This window comes from Chroicocephalus ridibundus, chromosome Z (assembly GCF_963924245.1).
Source record: "Chroicocephalus ridibundus chromosome Z, bChrRid1.1, whole genome shotgun sequence".
Lineage (NCBI taxonomy): Eukaryota > Metazoa > Chordata > Aves > Charadriiformes > Laridae > Chroicocephalus > Chroicocephalus ridibundus.
Window position 1 is genome coordinate 84,861,924 of NC_086316.1, and position 17,309 is coordinate 84,879,232.

The 17,309-nt window shown below is 47.1% G+C and overlaps 1 protein-coding gene across 1 annotated transcript in view; it reads left to right on the forward strand.

The window, feature by feature from the left end:
• Nucleotides 1–17,309, forward strand: part of DCC (DCC netrin 1 receptor) — a 587,525-nt gene that overhangs the window by 741 nt on the left and 569,475 nt on the right. The window lies entirely within an intron of this gene.

Sequence of the window (17,309 nt, forward strand, 5' to 3'; positions counted from 1 at the left end):
CACATCACTTCCCACAGCTGGGAAGGGGGAACCGGGGTTAGAAGCGCCTTGCGCAGCCTTGGAGAGAAAGGGCAGCCCTGGAAAGAAGGAAATCCATGGAAAATAAAGGAGAGATGTGGCAGGAGGTGGCATAATAGGTGTGGAAGTGTGTGTGCCGTGGCGGTGGTAGGGTTAGTTCCCATTCTCTTTTGCACCTGATCCCGCTTGCGATTGGATGTATTTGCCTGTAGCTTTTTGGGTCTATGTGCTGAAACCATGGGAAGGGGTTGCCTTCCCTGGGTAAAGGAATAAAAGCAGCAGCCGAGTTAGCAAGGCAGCAAACGCAGTTATCTGCAAAGCATCTCCCAACTCTATCAGGCTGCGTTTCTTTGGGGCTGCACCGCTCTCGCCGCGCTTGGCAGGCGCATTTTCTAATTAAAAATGGCAAAGGCAGTTGTGTGCGGAACAGGGGTAGGGGAGGAACGGAGGGAATTGGCACGGCGATGCTCGGGGGCTACTTGCGCGGGAGGTAGAGAAGGGCTCGGCGGTTCCCAGGTCTCTCATTCCAAAAGAAAGAGAAGAGAAATGGGAGCGTGAGCCAAGAAGTGTTAGGAACTAAGAAAGTGCAGCTTTGATTTGCAGGAGGCTCGGGGTGTGAGCGCATGGTGGAGGGAGATGCGTGCAAGGAAATATTATTCTCCGGCGCTCGTTTAATTTTCTCTGAAAGAAAATGAGGAACACTCCAGTAGGAGAAACCTTGGGAAGCTGGGGGTGGGGGGGTGGGAAGTCTGGAAAATACAGAAAAGGATCCGAGCACAGGTCTGTGCGCGCTGCTCTGGCAGCGGCGACGGAGGAACAATGGGAACCAACTCCCCACACCGCGCACACCAGCACTGAAGCAGGGGTTTGTGATGGGGAAAGTGCTGCATATGAAACGTTTTCCAAAAAAAAAAAAAAAAGATCCTTGGTGTCTTCTGGCAAAGCTCAGGTTCTCAGCTGTATGCAAATGGCAATCGCCCGTGGAGGTGGTCCTTCCTTTCCACAACCGGGTGTATCTTTTGATTGTCCTGATTTTGGGGAGTTAGCAAGTAAACTGGAAGATGCTTCTCTGCCAGGGCTGGAGGTTTACGTTGTGTGCATGCGTGTCCCCAGCATTGTCCTCTGCAATTACTCGCGTGGAAGGTGGGACCCGGGCAGTGGCAGCAGGATAATGAATAGGTGGCTCTCCTGCCTTTCCACCTTAAAGGCTGGGAGCTGGGAGACATGGCAGTGATCCTCCTTCGTGAAAGATGATTGACTCGCAGGCTCCTTGCCTGCCAAAGGAGGGGATGGAGCGAGAGCCTCTGTGTGTGAGAGCCTGAGGAGGGAAGGAAGCCGTGTGCTGTGTCAGGGGCCAAACGTGCCGCAAACCCATCGCTCCCACAGCGTCGGTGTTGTTTTCTGCTATGTGGATGGAACAGGCTGTTTTCCAGCTGCATGTACCGGTTGCGCGTTTCACACCCCATCTGTGATTACACAAGTGTTTCTTGCACTGATTTTGAAGGTGGCGTCTTTGCTTTGCACCCAATTCCTTGAGCTGCGTCTGCAAATGGGCAAAGTTTTTCCCAGCGTCGCAGCCCCGGGGGCCGTCGTGAGTTGGTGCTTTCCTGTGGCCATCCCAAGTCAGCCCATGAAACCGAATAAAGCGGATCTCGCCCCTCTCGCTGCCTCTACTCGCTCAGGGTGGTGTTTCCACTCCATCCGTGGGCAGGAGGTGCGGGCAGCGTGCTGTGGCTGGCAGGGTCCCCGCGCAGCAGGGCACGGGCAGGCAGCGAGCGCAGCTAACAAAGGGCTCCCGGAGATGCTGCACAATGGGACTGGCTCCTCTCCTACCCCAAGCCCGGAGCTGCCGTGGGCGTACAGGGGTGCGTTGAAAACTTCAGTGCCGAAGGGCAGCGGCGCGGGCAGGGACACGCTGCCGGAGTCAAGTCCTGCGCCTGTCATTTGCCATTGTGCGTGAGGGGGCAAACGTTTCGGGGGCTGAGACAAAAAGTAAAGCGCAAGGGACTTTTCATGGTTAAAAACACGTGGATGGGAGGACAGATGACGGGCAGCGTTTGCCATTTTGGAAAGAGACCATGGAAAACATGTTCCTGATAAAGGCAGATGTAAATTCTGTAAATTCTTGATCACGACGGTGCTCTATGTTTTGATCTGCCTAGGTATTAAAGTAACCACCAACGACTTTCTCTTCTTTCTGGTCTGTAGGTGGGAATTTAACTCAATCTCAAAGGGTTTGGGTTGGGTTTTTTTTGTGAATGGCTTCTGTGTTTGGTGTCTTTGACTCCCGCTGGATCTCGGTGAGGAATTTAGTGGTAGTGCAGCATGTCGGAGCCCAGCGCTGTCTGGGTACTGTGGCAGTCACTTCTGTGAGTGGTGCAGTATAAATCACCAGTGACCTGTCACAGCATCCATTTCACACGTGCCGCGGTTGCCCTCTGTGTTAGGGGGCGTGTGAGCCCCCACGTGTATTTGAGGAGCGGGGTAACCTCCGTGCGCTCACCGGAGTGTTTTTAAAAATGGAAATGAGCTTAGTTGAAGATGAGCAATTTCCATTTGAGCAGTCGTCGCCCTTCTATAGTTTGCTGAATATTTCTGTATTCAGCTCTTCTTGTTTTCTGTCTTTTTGTCCTCACTCTCCCGCCTTCTCCATGTCCGTATGGATACAGGAGCGATGCCGTCTTCAAAAACACAGTCAGGAATGTTTGTTTTCAATGAGATTATGCCACGTGTAATGATGTCCGATTTCGCACTCGGTTCATTTATCCTTGACCGCTACTCCCTTGTCCTTCCCGATACAAAACTTAGTTTGAAAGGTCTGTTCCAGGGGCTCAAGACATGGAAGTGCCTTGAGGATATTCCTTGCATTTCTCTGTCTGAACCCGTCTTTGATTGCCTGTTTTCTGCTGGGACAGTAAGAGCTTTGGGGCAGGACCGTAAGGCTTTTGCTCTGCAGATTCGCAGCAGGCTGGTGGTCTGCAGTGGGGGCTTCCAGGATCAAAATGATTAATAAAAGCATCTGCGCTTCTCAAACTTGGAGAAGAAAACCCGTGAGGCTTCTCGTTCCGGATGCAACTTGCAACGCAGGCAAGTTCTTCACATCATCCCACCAAGTTTAAGTTGAGAGCTGGTGTGCTGACCTTGCTCTTTGCTTTTCCCTGGAGCAGCCCGGGTGGAGATGGAGGAGCAAGCGCTGCCTTCTCCCAACCCGCCTGGGCTTTCCCTCCACGGCCAAGGAAGCCGAGAGCCTGGTTTTGCATCCCCTGTCTCATATTTTGACTGGCAAAAGACTGGTGTTGGATGTGGGCTGGTATTTCCCCGTAGCCTGTTGTTTAACACCATCCTGCAATAATCTGGGCTCTGCCTGAGCTCGTCCCCGAAGCATGTTGCATGTGACGCCTGGGTTGGCCTTTCTAACGGGAGACTGCTGTCAATCCGGTGACATGACAGCTAAAATAACTCGTTCAGAGTCATTCATCAGATGCTCGGCACACGGATTTTTCACCAGATGTCCTTTAGAGGGCCAGTACTGATTTTTTTAAATGTTGTTTTTACGAGATCAAATAGCGCCACAAAATTGAGCGTTACCTATGTGCCTGCTTGGCGTGGCGAATCCAGCCGCAAGGCTAAAACCCTGCGGTGGGTTTGCACCTCCGTTCCTGGTGGAAAAGGTTCTCGTGGAGACTTCAGCAAATGCGTTAACGTGAGTCAGCTGTGAAGGAAGTTTGCCCTTTCCTGGTAGTTTAACGTCTTCCCAGACTAAAGCTCGCCGATTCCCCTCCGTGCTGCCTAAGGGAAGGCTTCGCTCTGCAGGTGTAGGGACACTCAGACCCAAAGGTGACACATGAGCCAACAGGTAGGTTCTCGCCTCCGGTTTGCTACGGCAAATCCCTTGATGGATGCGATGTTCAGAGTTAGCCCCTTTGGGTATCGAACAAAGCTGACCCTCAAAGAGGGGACCGCGTTTTCACGTGCCTAATTTTCCCTTCTGCTGAAATGCAGAGCTGTAACAGCGTGAGTCAGCGCAGCCAGGCTCTTTGTTGTAATACAAATAGATGGAAATTTCTTAAAATGTTGGCCTTGCCTGAATAAAAAGTATACTGACAAATTCCACCGAGGCTTTCATGATTAATTAACTAAAGGCAAAAAAATGCACTTGCTCTGTTAAAATTATCCCTTGGGTGAAACGTTGACCTAATTTTTTTTATTTCCATTGGAATCCAAAGTAAACACGTTGGCCCTGTCCTCGTTTCCCTTCCATCCCTCTTCCCGCAGCCTTGGTGCCCCGGGCTGGGTGGAGATGCTCCTGCCCCGGAGTGAGAGCATCGACTTGGCCAGAGGAGCGGTCCCCGCTCCTCTGGAAGGCATCCGCCACCGGGTGCTCTTTGCTATTCCCAGAATCTCCGAACATCCTTATTTTTCATTTGCCCGAGGGAATGAATTCCTTTCTCCACGCTGGATGGAAAATTCATCTGCCAAAAAATAGGTGCCACAACGTTCCTCATCCGAACTGCGAGGTTGCGCCGCAGGCGGAGCTGCGCTTAGGTGGTTTGCAGGGAACTGGCTTTCCTTTACTGGTTTTTATGTCATTTTCTACCCGTCTCCCTGGTGACTGGTTGTGAGGCTCACTTTAAAGAATTCCTTCTCAACTGTTTGTTGTGGGGACGGCTTGAAGTGTTCCTGGTTCTGGTCCTCGTGAAATAAATCTACTTCATGTGTCCATCACCCATCTCCTCCTCCCCATCGCCTTGTGTGAACGTCACAGTCTGTTTTACCACTTCTGCTGTTGAAAAGCGACAGCCGTCTCCTCTGTGGGATAAAGGATGCTTGGGAATCTTTGTTTAATACTGGCGGAGAGCCTCTGGCATTTGAGATTTGCTCCTTTGGGTCTCCTGCACAGCCTCCCGTAAGGAAAACTATCAAACTGTGGAAAGCGATGACTGAAAGTGGGGCGTTATCTCCTGATTTCTGACAGGAAATTCACTGGTAAAATAGAGTATATTATTCCTGAAAGGTAACGCATCAGATAATTGTAAACTTAGCAGAATTGTTTCTTTCTGACAATGTTTCTCAATTTCAGCTTTGATGTGAAGGGCTACAGCTAAATTGGGCTAATGACAGAACATCTCGCTCGAGAGTTTGGAGATGTCTGCACTATAAAGGAAACTGAATTCTCGGCGAGGCGCGCAAAACGCGCAGTTAAATGTCTCAATTTCTGTCTCGGTTGATGGCAGTAATTTGTCGATGGTAATGCCAATACGTGCTGTAATTTTGTAAATGCTCTGAAGTATTCAAAATACATTGGAAACGACGCTAAATTGCTGCCCGAAGTTTCAGCAAAATATTGGTTGTCAAACAGAGAAGCTGAAGGAATAGTATCTTCTTGGAAATTGCATTATTGACTGAAAACTGGGTATCTTCTCACCCTGCAAAGTAGAGTTTCAAACAAGGAGACTACTGACATTTTGATGGTTTTATTTACTTTTATGGTACTTTAGGGTCAAATTCACTGGATTGATTGTGGGCACCCAGCCCACGGTCACAGTTTCCCGGGCTCGAGGGCTCACAAGGTGGCTCCTCACCCAGCTTGGAAGCAGAAGGTGAACAACCACCACCGTTTCCAAAGCTTTGGTACCAATTTCCGTCTGGTTTGGGAAACAGCATCCTGACCAGCTGAGAAGTTTGACTCCTTGAAACAGATACACGCTGTCGTTCTCTTCTGGGGTCTCGCAGCAAGAAGAAAGGGTGACAAAATAGGTAAAAGTGTAAAATATATATACTGGCAATGATATAGAAAAGCTTCTGCTCTGAGCACGGTGAAACAACCCCAACCACCAACGCAGCTGTTCATGAAAACATTTGTTGTAGTTGGAGAGGGTAAGGTAGTTGGACACTTGCTGTGGCACTGTGTTACAAAACACAGAATTTATCCAGATTGCGGAGGTGGTGCTTGCGCGACGTGGACGTTCCATGGGATGAGGATGTACCGTGGGAGGTGAGGCTGCTCGTTTGGGAGTGGATGGAGAGCTTAAGCAATCGCAGAGTTATGGCTCTTTTGAGAGGCTCTGTAGCTTAGCAGAGCTAAGGTCAGCTCTTCCGTCGCCAGAAGAGCTCTGCGATGAATGACAGTCTCCTAGTTTGTATGTTTATCATTTATATATAATAGTTTCACAGCCTGGCATCCACGTTCTGTACATGCTGTCAGTCAACGGAGACTTCAGATCTTGTGCTGACAGGGTTTGTCCTGCACAGGTGAGGAGCTACATTTCTGTATTTCCGAGTTGCTTTTGCTTATTGCTTTCCTTTTTTCCCCTCAATATCGTAGCACCGTTCTTTCGTGTCTCCTGTTGCTCAAGTTTTTGTTTGCTCCCACTGCGTACCTCCCGTCAGCTTCACAGCTGCATGATGCTCCATCAAATCTCAGCGCAGCACTGCAAGTACAGGCTGTTTTGGTAGAAATAACAGCCAGGTTACTCTTGGATACGGGTAGTTTCATAGTGAAAGATTAAGGAAGTAGAGAGATTATGGGCTAAAGAGAGTGGGCTAAAGCTAACTATTATTTTGCACTTCCCTGCTTGCTCTTGGGCACAGTGAGCAGAGAGAGATTGTCATAAAAAATAGTGGCACAAAGTTTGTTTCTTCTCCCGGTTGGTCCCAAGACGAAGCAACTAAGGAGGAGTCCTCACTTGAGCACGTATATGATACGCTTGTGCATGCGCTTGGGATCTCGCAGCCAGGATGGAAACAGATAGTGTCACTAAAAGGGGAGTGAGATGTTCATTTAGTCTGTTCTCCGTATGGATGGTCCATGTAACTTCACCTATTTACCTGCGCCCATCCCTGGCCCGTAGCTGTGCTGCCCGCCGGAGCAATCCTGGCGAGCCAGAGGCGGTTGCTCTTGGCGTAGCTGAACACCGCCCTCATAAATACTTTTTTTTAGAGGCTTAGTCCAGGTTCCTTGTGCCTTTTTCTTGGAGTACATTTTGTGGCAGGACATAAAAGCGCCCAGCAACCAAATCTGGTTCAGTGAATCTGAGAATCTCGGTTTGAAAAGCATCTGAAGGCTCGTGCCTCTGTTAGCGCTGTGACCTGCAGCTAAACTGGTGGGCACTTCTGTCTGGCCATCAAGCTCTGAGAGCAGTAATTAGATGAAACATGACAGCTCGGGACAAGGTCAATTGATATAATTGTGTAAAGTGTTTCTTTCTAAAGGCAGGACTCCCAAAACCTTGTAATTAGAAGCCGAAGGTTGCTTCCCTAGGAGTGGAGTCGACTTAGGAGCATGGAGTGGGCTATCTTGGGGCTGGCACCAAGCACCAGGCAGAGTTGGATGCTTCATCCTTGGCCCACAGTGACCCAAAAGGGCTCATTTGGTGCAGAGTTCATGCATCAAACTCCTTCCCCCGAGTGTCTCTTTGACACTCTTCCCCTCCCTAGCCAAAGACTAAAAAGCATTTTAAAAGTACTTTGAGTTTCTATCCACAGTATTCATTCTTTTTTCCCTATTAGAAGCACCAGGGGAAGAAGAACGACATTGAAAAAGGCTGAGGGGCCTTCATCCGTATTCCCTTCCTGTCTTTTTTTTTTTTTTCCTTCTCTGCCTTCTGATGCTCAGAAGAAGAGGAAAAAAGCCCTTAAAACTTTCCCTCAGCTCTTCCCTGATGCTGAAGACACACGACGGACCGTGGTTGTGGTGGGACCCAAACGCACCAACCTGTTGAACTGCTGAAGAAGCAGCGGGTTTTCTTGCTCGGGTTAAGGTTTTGATTGTCATTGTCTTGGTGGCAGGCGGTTGTGACAGATCCCAGGGAGGACCGAAACAACTTCTCGGTAGGACTGTAATTAGTAATTATGATTTTGGCTGGAATTTGTGCTGAACCACCCACAGAAATGCCTGAGCGAGGGCTGTGGAGGAGGGTGGTCCAGAAGAAGGGGGCGTGTATTTGAGGAGATGGGTATAGATGGCATTTCATGTATACATATATATATATATATGTATATTTAAATAAATTTATATTTCCCGTGGTTGCAGTGTTGCGGGGATTTCCCTGTATTCATCAAATCCTGCAAATTTCATACTCATTTCCCAAATGTCACGGTGCTTGTGTTTCCCTTACCCAAAGTGAAAATCCTATTTCCTAGTTTGTCCCTCCTTTGTTGTATTATAGATGCTGCTGAACGTGCTGTTGGCATGGCTGGTTATCCTCATTTCCTACGCGTTCTGTATAAATTTGGCAAAATGGCCCGCAGTCACCCCCCCCCCACCCCATCCTGCTTAGGAAGGAAGCTTCCTGCGTGGTTTTCTGCTCAGAAGAATGAAAAGGTTTAGATGAATTATTGAAGAGGAATCTGTCATACGTATGAAAGTAGTTAACGGTCTTAGATTTAGATTTTGCTATTAAAAATTGGCATTTTCCTATATTTATTTACGGGCGCTCTGGACCTTTTTATTTTCCCTGGACACAACGAATACCGTGTCCTCCTGTGTGAGAAACAGCGTGAAGCGAATTAAAAAATTAACTGAATCCGACAGCTCTTGTTTTATTGTTTATGATGAGGAGGATGCAGAACAGAGACGGTTTCATACCACTGGATAATGTCAGAATGGCTTTTTTTCAGTGTCCACAGAGAGTTATAAAGGTAGAAATGTTTTGTGCCTGTGACAGAGATGCCAAAAAGGGTTGGTATCTCCCGTGGTCCAAGTGTTGAGGGGACATTTAGCAAACCAGCGGCATAAGGATGCTTAGAAGGTGTTAATTCGTCAGATTTTAAAGGCGCCGTGGGACTGAGGGTGTTGTACGCTGCAATGCTTTTTTACAAAAATCGTGAGGTTTCATGGTTTTAGATCGCTGACTGGTTTTGACACGCAAAGTAAGAGGCTGCTCAGTTTGTGGCAATTAAAACTGCGTGGTTTGGGAGAGCCAGGTGTGGGTTCTAAGAAATACATTCCGTTCTGGCGGAGACTGTTACACATGGCTGTTTGCTGTGATCTCCCTCTCGCACAAACACTATTCGTTCTTTGTTTTCATTAATCTGAAATAAAGGTCACCTGGATGAAAGATTCCGGAGAAAACTGGGTAAACAGCTGTATTTCCATACTGCCCACACAACTCTCTAAGCCTGCAGTAATGGAGAATAAATCAGATTTTTTTAAATTTTTTTTTTAATCCATCAAATGTTAACGATTTAAACAATTATAAAAAGAGAGAGAAAGGTTGTTTCAATACATTAGGCCAGACTCTCCACCTGAACAAATCTTCACCGACTTCCGCAGAGACACCTTCCCGTCAACAGAGTCCTCCTAACGCAATTTGTTGTTGATCATTTGCATTCCTTAAATGCTCACGTAGATTCTCGGCAACCAAATAGCTTTGCTATAGCAGGTGTATTGATATTAGAAGGGTTGTTAACATCTCTCCAGAGGGGGATATTCTGTTACCAGTAACTCTATCAAGCTTTTCCATCTGTGTAGGGAATTTGTCAGAAGCTGGTGTGATGTTATTAAAAGTATTAGTTATCTCTTGATTTGTGTCTAATTGAATTACATCATTAATAGAACTCAATTACAATCAATGGAAAATGATACCACCGCGAGGACAGTGGCTGCTCGAGGTTCTGAGTATCGCTTTGCGCTCAACCGACCGGTCGCAAATGGGGCAGCGCCGTGACTTTCTTAAGGAGCAAATTTTCCCACGCTGCTGGAGGGGAGGTTTCCTCCTGAAATGGGGACGCTGGCTTGGAGCCACCCAAATCCCTTGGCACCGTTGCTCCGTTGCAAATTGTTTTTTTGTGAATCGAGTATGAAATGGTTTTAATCTCCAAACACGCAATAGAATAATACTCTGGCTTTTTTTTTTATTTCTTTTTTTATTATTATTATTATTATTTTCCCCTGATGCTCCTTACATAAGCTTAATCTGTCTTTATCACGAATTCTTGAAGTACTGTGGAGTGAGGCCGCTGATGAAGAGTCACAGGGGGCATCCCTGTGTGTGCCAAACCCGGGCTGTTGGTGGTGTGCTGTGACTCGCGTTACTCCTCTTTTCGTGTCAGAGCTCGCAGAACATCCCAGGAACGCCAAACGCATCTGCCAAGAACTGCAAAACCAGCTAGCTTTCCAAAAGAGACCAAATCCATGAGACTCGGGAGAACAAGCTCAAATTCAAACAGTGAGAAACCGGAGCAGAGTCCAAAGTGGACTGTTAGTCCAAGGAATCCAACGTGGCAATATCAGAGCGGTGGATTTCCGGCCTTTTTGCTGAGTTGGAGACACTGGTTGTAGAAATCAAACTTCTCAGGGAAGTGGAAAGAAAGGTGTAGACTCGTGCTTGGTTGTTTACTTCGCTGCCCACCAAGAGATGACACAGCTGCTACTGGTGGCAGCGAGACCTCTGCCTGCAGCAGAAAGGCAAAAGGAAAGATGTTGTATCGGACGATACGGAGCAAACAAGATTATCCATCACCCATGAGACTCGGAGAGCTATACCGCCAGGAGTATGTTAGAGCAGAACCCTGGGCTATATTATACCATTAATTTTTTTTTAAAGTAATGCTCTTGACAGGTTTTAATGGGAAATTCCACTTACAAATCGATGGTGTGATTCAGTCCTGTATTTATTAACACATTCCTCAGATTGCAGATGAGTGAAACTACCTGAGTACAATTCAAATGGCCCTTAAATGTGGAGTGTGATCGTATTTGAGTGTCCGATAATTTACAGTGCCAGACTCTGTCTCAGTAAATGAGATCTGCCTCTGTGCATTAATATGCCAAATACCTGATAGCAAGAACTATTTCATTAGTTCTGATTGTTCCTGACATCTCCTACGTGGCCAGGAGTTTCCCTGCGTCGCCCTTTGCTGGGCTCCGGGCTTTGCCGCTGAATGCTCTGTTCCCATATGGTGGGTAAATGGGTTGTGTCAGAAAGAAGTAAACCTTTACACAAGGTCAGTCTGGGTCATTGCATGACTAAAAAAACATCAAAAAAAGCCAGACGCTCCTGGAGCCTGGGGTTAACTTCCCCTCCGTCAGCTAAACGGATGCTGGTGTGGAGGTTTCCATCCCAAGTGCTTCTCCTTGGCTGAGCCGTAGAGCTGAAGGTCCCGCGGTCCTTCCCGCTGATGGCTACAGCCTTTTAAGTGTCCCGTTGCCGTTGTCCCCATGATTAAATAAGGATGGGGTGGTGGATGTCACGCTTAAGACAAAACAAGCGTGACCACCTCTGAGAGATGGTAAAACACGTTGAGATTCCGGTAGTAAAAAGGTACGACACAACAGTAACGTATGGCGGTCATAAAATGCTGATCATCCCAACGCCGGTGAGCTCCAAATGGGACTAGAGTTAGCCTGACGATAAATTAGATTTTAAAAGGTAGTTCGGTGAATGTATGATGAAAATTTGGCCTCTTCGTATACGATCTGTCAGCAACTTCTCTGAATTTGTTTCTCATTTTTTGTGGAGCGTTTCTTGGTGGCATATACATTACTCCGTAAGATAAAAAAGCGAGCAGCTAACGGTTTCCAAAATCCATCCCTAGGAATATAGCGTATTTGGCTCCTGGGAGGAAGTTGGTCTTTTAAAATTATAATCGGTAAACATTTTCCCAGAAGTCTTTGGCAGATGCCTCCCAAAACCATGACTGAAAAAAACCATTGTCAACTGTCGGGACTGGAAGGGCCACAGCTAATGAGCACATCCCGTCCTCTGCTCCTACCTTCTTGCAAATCCTGCTTTGTCCTTTTATTTTTTATTGTCCTGTGGGAGTTTTGTTCATCCTGACAGAAAGTCGATTGAAGCGGAGGAGAAGGGAATAGGACAGTACAGCACACCACAGCGCTGTGCTCAACATGTGCTGCGATGCCCGGACAAAGCTGGATTCTGGAGCCAGCCCAGCAGCTCGAAATGCTACGACGGCTTTTGTGTGTCTTGTAGCTTTGGGCTTTCATTTGGTGCGTATCCCTAAATATATAACAATGTGATATCTAGGGAAGAAAACTCCTTAAACGATCACAAAAGAGGCCGGAAGGGTGGAAGAAAGGGCCGTTTCAGTCCTGTTAGCATCAGCCCTTGCAGGTGCCCAGCTGTCATCTTCTGCTCCGACAACCGCAGTTAAAACAACTGCCAGATTTGGGATCAGAAGGGATTTTTCCCCTAATGGCCAGATGGCCAGCGACAAGTTTTCCCCCCTTTCCTGTTGAGTGGGCTTCCTAGCATCTTCTGCTCCATTCAGGGACATCAGTATCCCACGGCTCCTCTGTTAGTTACAGTTTCTGGTCTTTATGGAGGTCGTAAGAAGGGTGCCTGCAAGTATTTTGGCTGTTCATGGCATGTGGTGAAGCTTGATGGACCTTTCTGGTGTAGGTGTCTGTGTAAGTCTTTTATGGAGTAGGCTGGATGAAGCTGGTTGTCCCCTCCCATCCAAAGCCGCATGTGGGATCATTCCTTCTACATGTTTGGTCTAAGACCAAGCTGGACGGGACTTTGAGCAACCTGGTCTAGCGGGAGGTGTCCCTGCCCAGGGCAGGGAGGTTGGAAGTGGATGATCTTTAGGGTCCCTTCCAACTCTAACCATTCTATGATTCTCTGAAATTGGAGCCCCACCTGCTGGGACCTCCCCGCTGTGAGCGATTCCTGGTGGGAAGTAATCTCTTTTAACTTCACGTTCCTGGAAGCGTGTCGTCTAAGGCAGAGTAACGTGTGTTAATCCGTGGAGAAAAATAGTCACCTCCAGGTGGTGAATGGTCTGCCCTGCCTTGAGGTCTGTCTCGGGGTAATAGTAACCGTTACAAGGTACCTACTTTATTCCTCCGTAATTGAAATTCATTTCTAGGACTGTATAGTATTAAGAAAACCTGAACATCAGTGTTTAAAAAAAGACACTGACTTTTTGAGTCTTGTGCAAATGATTCTGATTGTGGGCTTGGTATTGAATTAACAAAGTGACCTTTGTGGCATTTACCTAGAGCAAACGAGGAAAGGGAGCCGCTGTAATTAGGGGCAGTGCAGACAGCAAGGCTCTTTATCAAAGCTTTGCCTTGGAGCATCGGGTGCCTCGAGCAAGAATCCATAACTGGAAGCGGGGGCAAGGAAATGCTTATTATCAGAGGGTTAGGGCAGATCCTCTTGAAACTTTGTTGTCTACTAGATCACGCGAAAGAAATGAAGCTGAAAGTCGACCAAACTCTCCCGTACGTTAGAAAAGAGCAAAAGGCAATTTCCTCTGCCCGTGTTTTCAAGCCATTCCCGCAACGCTGTTTGCTTCGAGAAGGTCACCCTCCTCATTTTAGGTAGTGAATCAGGGAATTCTCTTGTTTTGGTTTTTTTTAAATGAAATTCTTTGTAAGTGTCCCATAAGAAGAGATTATTTGTTTATTTTATTCTTTCGGTAACAAATTAAATGTAAAATAAACAGAAATGTACTTTCTGCAGAACTGGACCAGGACCCATTTGTTACTAAGCCTGGAGAAGAGAAGGCTCCGGGGAGACCTTCCAGCCCCTTCCAGTCCCTCAAGGGGCTCCAGGAAAGCTGGGGAGGGACTCTGGAGCAGGGAGGGGAGCCATGGGACGAGGGGGAACGGTTTTAAACTGGAAGAGGGGAGATTGAGATGAGATATTGGGAAGAAATTGTTTGCTGTGAGGGTGGTGAGCCCCTGGCCCAGGTTGCCCAGAGGAGCTGTGGCTGCCCCATCCCTGGAGGGGTTCAAGGCCAGGTTGGCCGGGGCTTGGAGCAACCTGGGCTGGTGGGAGGTGTCCCTGCCCAGGGCAGGGGGTGGCACTGGATGATCTTTAAGGTCCCTTCCAACCCAAACCGTTCTGTGTTTCTCTGTGCCAAGTGACATATGTATTTAAGCGGGTATGTTGGTGTGTGCGGTGCTGTACTTGCATGTGGTTTGGTATCTCAGACATTCCTGGGTGTAGACGTATAGATACACATATGCGTGTGTACACATGTGCACGTACCTGTATATAATGTCTGTGCACGCACATGTATCTACAGCGAGAGAGAAAACGCAAGTTCTTGGTAGACTGTAGTTAGAAAAGCAAACCAGCTCCCTAGAAGAGCTGAAAGAAAAAGCACAAGTACGCACTACTGTGTGAATTGCTTTTTTCCTTTAGAAATTGTGATCTAACATTTAAAAAAAAAAAAAACAAGCTAGAAAGATTTGACTGGAACTGAATGTTTTGGTTATTATCATAGGGGTAAAACAGCCACAATATCGTTTGGTCCTCTGAGAATCAGAAGTTCAATGCCAGATTAAACGCATCCGAGCGATCTTTTGCCACCCAACGCAGATACTAGTTTTGTAAAGTGAAATAATAGAGTGCGTTGAAAGCCATAGAGGTGGCAATCTCCCTCCCCCCGTCGAGAACGAGAAAATTTCACATAGTTTTGATCTATCGTGTAAATTAGCCCGATAAAGTGGCGTGCTACGTCTTCATTAAAAGAGGAGACAGTAACCGTGAGACCATGTAGCGTGATGGCGCGGGGTTTTCTGTCGTTCTTTTGTTGCTGGCTGGGGTTTTTTCTTTTGAATTACGACTACTGGGTATTGGTTTTGCACTCATGCAAAAATACGACTTTGTGAGCTAAGTATAATCGACAGACGCAAACGCACGTTTGCCCTGAAAGATGTGGTGCTTTATTAAAATGTTGTGTTCGTGATCAGCGCACGGATTCATTAAAAATAATTTTTTAAGTAGAAATGTAATGTCTTCTCCTGTAAGTTATAATAATTAACAGTACCCAGGGAGAGATTTTATTGGGATAAATCAGAAGTATGATTTCGTGCCAACTTTTGGCCCCCTGGGGTTTTCTTATTTTCACTTCCAAACAGCGATAAATTATGCATTCTACATACAATTAATGTGTTTTTAATGAACAATTAGGAAATTGCTGTGGGATGAAATTACTGTGAGGTAAACTTTGACTTCAAAAGAAAAAAATCGCCCTCTGCCTTTATACCCGTGCCAAACTTTTCCTGTGCAAGTTTTATTGTCTTTGCAATCTCTTTCCATGTTTTTCCTTGCCCGTCTAAGTCTGGACCTCTCTAAAAGCTGCTTCTTATGTGATAGGAAAAAAGCTGGTGATGTTTTGAGTTTTCCCATACTGGAGGACAATTTGGGCGCAGAATGTGTTGTTTCCTCCTGTTCCTGCGAATCGGTAGTCACCTTAACCCGAGGTGGTCGCGCACGTAGAGGTGCTGGGACAGGAATCGGGTGCACGAGGAAGAAATTCTGCACCGTGGTAAATCCCCGCCACCCCAATGATCTCAGCCGAGGTTGAATTTGGGATTAGGATCGGGGCTTGATAGACACAGGCAGAGCTTTCAGCTTCTAACACGGATTTATTCTATTTGATAGAATTTGATGCCAACCGACTTTCTTTGTCGAAAGCAGAATAATTTTCTCACACCCGTGTTTCAGGAGATGATTGGCTTTGTATGAGCAAAGAAGGTAGAGGTGGAGAAGGCAAGGAGAAATACTGATTTATAATGCATTAAGCTCGAGCTTTACATACATAATTTGGCTCCTGTCTTTTGTGATGGGGAATATCTGTCTCGCGACAATGCTTGGTTGGAGGCGCTCGGTATTTTCCAGATTGATACTGGTGATGGCTGGGTGTAGTGTGTTATGTATGAACGTGCTGGTTGATGTTCAGCCTGATTCAGTGGAATCGCTGCAAGATGCAAATCTGTTCCCGTTTTACTGTCGAGCAGCGCTTTCATTGCTTTTGGTTCGCACAACAGCGGGACCGCGTTTTCAAGTGCTTAATATTTCTTAAGTAGTTCAACAACCTGAAGTTCTGGCGCTTAGGAGGCGAAACAAAGACGCAAAATCCCTCTTGTTCGTCAACAAATTAAGGACTTGCTTAAATCCCATTCCGCACAACCCAAATAAAAGCTTAAGAAAACGTCCCTTTACAGCACGTGAGGTGTAGGAGTGCCTGGTCCGTGCCACGGTCGGGGATGCCGGCTGCTGTTCTGGCTTGTCTTGCAGTAAATTAAAGTTTGCAATGCTCTGTCTTCCCACGTCTTCATAAGGATCCAAAGGGCCTTTCTTATGCCGTAGAAGCTGGTGTTCAGGTCTGCCTTGCCACCAGGCTTGGCTTTGAGTAATTAGAAGGACAGAATAATTGATTGGTGATGTTTCTATTTCTGGGTTGCTCATTATTTTAAAGTGAAGTACTGTAAATGGGCAATCAATATCAGAGTAAAGGTACATGACATCACCTTCTGGAGCTGCGGATTTCTCTTCCTTTATTTTGTCATTTTGTGAAGTCAAAGGACAGGAAAACCACGGTTCAATGTCTGCTGGGACCAAACCTCTAGAAAATATCCTCTCTTGGCGTGAAGCCCTTTCGACGTGCTGGGATCTTTCCAGGAATAATGAAAAGTCCTTTGGCAAACTTTCTTGAAAGGACTCTCTCAAGTTAAGTGCAGACCACGTTGTCCAGATGGGTTTCATCTTAACTGTTGAGCTCAGAGATCCTTTTTCGATCCGGTTTGACCGAGGGGTTAAACTGCTGGGGAAATGGGGTGTTTCAGAGCCGTAGAATGTTATGAAGAGCTGCTCGAGGAAAGGCAGCAGTGTCTGTACGCTCCTGGGAAACAGGAGGAGACCCAAAATCAAGGCACCAAGTCAGGCTCTAAGACTTTGGCTGCTGCCAGGTGTGTCTGCATTGGAGAAGAGTGTGAGCATCGTCCTTCAGTGCAGTGTCCCTCTGTCCCAGCAGTGGCTACACCCGTGAAGGGGCTGTTGAACCCCTTTTAACGTAGTATCCGTCTCTGGAAGGAGGTCTCCCAGCACTTGCTTGTCCTCTGCTTTGCAGAAGACCTGGTTTTGGTTCCTCCTGCTGCTGACCCACCACCACCAACGGTTTATTCAGATAATGAGACCAGGCAGACATTTGTTGTGCAGTTGTTCACTCTAACAGCAATATCCAAAATCCTTAAAACAAGCCATTTTTTAACTCTTTTAAAAACCAGGACGACACGAATCCTGCCCAGGGCCAGCCGGAGCACAGCAAAGAACCATCTGCCAGCTCTTGTTCTCTCTAATCACGAGCAATGGTGTTCTCCTTCCCCCTCGCGCGGGGGATTTGCTGCGGCTCCCACTGGGCTGTTGGCATTAGAAATTAAATGCAGTCAGACCTGGTTAATCCCCATTTTGCTCAGCCGAATGCCTGGCTGACCAGAAGCCCCATGAAGCAGACACGGTGAGGATGCGCCCTGGTCAGGACTGGACTCACGGGGCTGAAGAAGCACCGCGTTTACACCAGTTTAGATTAAC